Genomic DNA, 4,603 nt, shown 5'->3' with positions numbered 1-4,603 from the left:
TAACAATTCTAAATATATACATATCAGGCCCTTTTTGTCTATTTAGTTTTGTCTTTTTAATTTTTCCATTGGTTGATTTTCAGTTTTCTATAAATAAACATTAAATGCTAATGTTTATTGATATAAAATTGCAAAATCAATGAATGGAAATTATTAGAGAATAAACCACCTCAGATAATATTTAGTTGTAGTTGAAATTGAAAAATTTATTTATGTATGTACTTGCTTGTTTGTTTGTTTGCTGATTTTCAGGCCCTTTTTTTATTGCAAAATCAACAAATGGGAATGAATATAAAATAAACCAGCTCAGATAATATTTAGTTGTAGTTGAAAAATAATAATTTTTATTTATTTATATTTGCAGGCCCTTTTTGTACCTTATTTGTGGAAAGTGGCAGAAATACACCATTTGATTTTATATATATATAAAATCAATATATATTTTACTTAAATAAGAAACTAAAAACACTAAATATTTTTATTTAATATTATTATAAAAAATATTTATTCACATTACACTAATAAGATCTTTTGGGGGAAATATGCTAAGTTGTCATGAAAATGCAATGTTTTTTTGAAAAATGATATATGACCCATATATACTTTTGTGAGATTCAGATAAATACAAAAAAGTGTAGGAATTTGTCTACTAACTCTTCAAGAGTGCAATTTTCCGGACTGTCTCCTGGGTGTCTGTTGGAGTCACTGTTCCTGTCTGGCACAGGATCTCAGCACTCTTCTGCAGGATCTCCTCTGTGACATCAATGTGAAAACTAGCCATAGAACATGCAGAATCAAAGGTAGGATCATCTGATCTGATGCTCCTCTCCAAGTTTTCATCAGTCTCCAGATTTGTCACCTCTTGCTCAGAGTCAGCTACTGTCTTTGCTTCCTTCTCTCGCCACGGTACTGAACCCAATGGGATTTTATCATCAAAGACTTGAATGGATTTTGACATTAAATATATATATATATATATTTAATATTTAAAAAATATTTTTATTGCTCCACTCTTCACTGTAAACAAAATTGAGTACTTTCCACTTTGACGCTAAATTATTTTCATGTTTTATTCACTTCTATAAAGGTTCCGTTTTTAAGGATTATCGTCATGGGAAAGGCCTGTATTCCTGGCCCGATGGATCCAAATACACAGGAAAGTTTTATTTGAACCGAAAAGAGGGATACAGAATACAAGTTTTCCCAGATGGATCATCTTTTAAGGTGAATAATTCATAGCTCACTAACAATAAGATTGCTTTTATCAAACAATAGATAATGAAAGATAATCTCTTCTGCTCATCTACAGGGTCTATATCACGCTGATAAACGCTTTGGCCCTGGGGCCAAATGACATACCCTGATGGGCGGCAGGATGTGGGTCTTTGGCACAGAGAGAGGTTACTGCAACTCTGCACCACACTGGAGGGCGGCTTCAGTCTAGAGGACTTCCCGGAACACATGACCAGACTGCCAAAGACACACCTGAAACAACCTCAACTTCCTCTTGATGTGGAGTCAAGTAGAGACACCGATCAGGGTCTGTCAGAGGACGAGGACTGTTTCATCCTGTCTCCATTGAGAGCTACGCCACAGATTCAGACCATCTGCCCGTCCCCAGGAGTCTACGCCAGGAACTGGACCTTCACTTTTTTGGTACGAGTGACATCAGCACAGAGCAGCAGTCACCAGTGACAGCCTTGCCACTACAGCAGCGCATGAATGCACACATTCAGAGACACAGGTAAGATGAATGTTTTGTTTTGTTTTGTTTTTTATTTTATTTTTTTGTTTTATTTTATTCATTAATTAGTACTATTAAGATTTTAAAATGTTTCAAAATATTATTTTAATATTTTAAATGTTGATTTTTATTCTATTTTATTTGTTTATTTTGAGGTATATTTTATTTTATTTGCCAGACAATTTTCTTTTATTTAATCTTTTAATTCATTAATTAATTCATATATATATATTTTTTTTTATTTATTTATTTATTTTTTTTATTTGACCTTTATTTTATCCATTTAATTTTTTTCCTCTCATAGATTTGAGACAGACACATTAGACTGGGATGTCGCAGCAGTGCTGAATATGAACAGGACTCAGTTTGGACCCAAAGGTCCCTTGGAGCTGAACTCAAAGAAGCTGATCAAGGAAGCTTCACGTGGTGAATGCAGGAATGTTTACCGAATCCTCAGAGATGGAAAAGTCCATCCTGACGTGAGTGACGCACGGGGACATACGGCTCTCATAGCAGCCATGGTAAGCTTCAGTTTTAGCAAGATACAAGCAAGATCCAATCTAACTCAGTAGAAAATGCTCATTGTAAAATGCTTCTTGGCATGTAAATAGTGACTAATATTTGCCAGAAGGTGGCAGCATTGATTCTTATTTTTCAAAGGAACATTGGATAAATGGATAAACTACAGGTTTCAGATCAGTAATAACGATCCACAATAAATGCATGCTTGCTGATGATCAATGAGGTTTGTTGTGTGTCTGTGTAGGTTAATTGTCATGACGATGTCATCCACATGCTGCTGGACAGCGGGGCTGATGTTAATAAGTTAAATGATGAAGGCATGTCTGCTCTGGCTGTCTGTCATGTCCTCTACTACCCACTTCAGTCTTTACATGAGACGCTGGCTGAGAGAGTGACACAGAATATCAGCCCAGAGTCACAGGTAATAATACAGAGAGGACGTTAGGGATTCATAATGGGTGTTTTGGTTTGCTTGTTTTTCAAGCATTGTAAGTCAGATCATTTTTCTCCTTCTTTTCTTGCTCCTCCCTTTTTTTTGTCCGTTACGCTAAAGATCAAGCCTTTGGAAGATGTCTCCCATGAATCTTCTCCATATCCAATGACAGGAACACCCAAAGATGAAAGCGGCCAAAAGACATTTGAGACACCAAGAGAAAGCAACCAAATTGACCAAAGCCTTGAGCCAGAGAACCTCAATGACCTGGAGAAACTTGAAGCTCAAGAGCAAATAAATGAGGATATAAATGAAGATGAGATAGTTCCTCAGCCTGACCAACTCGAAGGCCTCAGCAAATCTGAGGAACCTCAACCTGAAAATACAGACCCAAACAAGGAGTCCTTCAACTTGAACATGAACAAGACAGATCAACAGAAGAACCACATGTTATAATCATGTCAAAATCCATTCAAGTCTTTGATGATAAAATCCCATTGGGTTCAGTATCGTGGCGAGAGAAGGAAGCAAAGACAGTAGCTGACTCTGAGCAAGAGGTGACAAATCTGGAGACTGATGAAAACTTGGAGAGGAGCATCAGATCAGATGATCCTACCTTTGATTCTGCATGTTCTATGGCTAGTTTTCACATTGATGTCACAGAGGAGATCCTGCAGAAGAGTGCTGAGATCCTGTGCCAGACAGGAACAGTGACTCCAACAGACACCCAGGAGACAGTCCGGAAAATTGCACTCTTGAAGAGTTAGTAGACAAATTCCTACACTTTTTTGTATTTATCTGAATCTCACAAAAGTATATATGGGTCATATATCATTTTTCAAAAAAACATTGCATTTTCATGACAACTTAGCATATTTCCCCCAAAAGATCTTATTAGTGTAATGTGAATAAATATTTTTTATAATAATATTAAATAAAAATATTTAGGGGGGTCGTCATGTGACACACAGCAGCCGCAATAGCATTCATGGTTTTTTTTCCCCCCCTTTTTATTTGAAACATTCCCAAACGCATTAACTATAGCATGAAATATCTGGATTCTCACCTTTATAGTTAGCTGATCTATAGTGGGCGATGGTCAAAGTAGCCTAATAATGTAATCTATTAACTATACATAAAAACCTGTCTGTTTACTTAAGTAACAGATATGGGTGTCATGCCATAACATATTTTTAATACGACTGACTTTATATTTAATGTGAATTTAACATTGAAATTTAATGTGAATTAAAACATAGTAAGTTAGGGTACTTATCCACTTTCACTTATGCATAAAAACCTGTCTGTTTACTTAAGTAACAGATATGGGTGTCATGCCATAACATATTTTTAATACGACTGACTTTATATTTAATGTGAATTTAACATTGAAATTTAATGTGAATTAAAACATAGTAAGTTAGGGTACTTATCATAACACTTTCACTGTACAGAAAGAGAGCAAAGAACATTTACATTATCAAAGAACATTTTCACTGACAGTCTAGAGTACAAGCACTCTCAAAAACTCCCATTAAAATCACCGAAGCTGTTTACACTGTGAAATTAATATCTTACTTACAGATTCATACACACATCTGCAGTTTGTTGTTTCTAATGAGAGAATTAGCCAGAAAGAGGTATTCAGATAGCGAGCGAGTGAAGAAAACACATATTAGTGTAATGTGAATAAATATTTTTTATAATAATATTAAATAAAAATATTTAGTGTTTTTAGTTTCTTATTTAAGTTGTAAACAAAATAAAAATATAAAAAAATGTGTAATAATATTAATTAAAAACAACAATTAAACAACAATTTTTAAGGCATAATGCGATATATAAGTATATATTTATATATATATATACAGGGGCTTCATGCACTCATTATTTTTGAGGGGGCA

General features: G+C 34.6%; 1 pseudogene; it reads left to right on the top strand.

The window, feature by feature from the left end:
• The window catches only part of LOC107757452 (ankyrin repeat and MYND domain-containing protein 1-like), a 13,098-nt pseudogene that overhangs the window by 1,102 nt on the left and 7,393 nt on the right, over positions 1 to 4,603 (top strand).

This window comes from Sinocyclocheilus rhinocerous, unplaced genomic scaffold, assembly GCF_001515625.1.
Source record: "Sinocyclocheilus rhinocerous isolate Xijiao unplaced genomic scaffold, SAMN03320098_v1.1 scaffold2578, whole genome shotgun sequence".
Taxonomy (NCBI): Eukaryota; Metazoa; Chordata; class Actinopteri; order Cypriniformes; family Cyprinidae; genus Sinocyclocheilus; species Sinocyclocheilus rhinocerous.
This window is presented reverse-complemented; position numbering and strand designations above follow the sequence as displayed.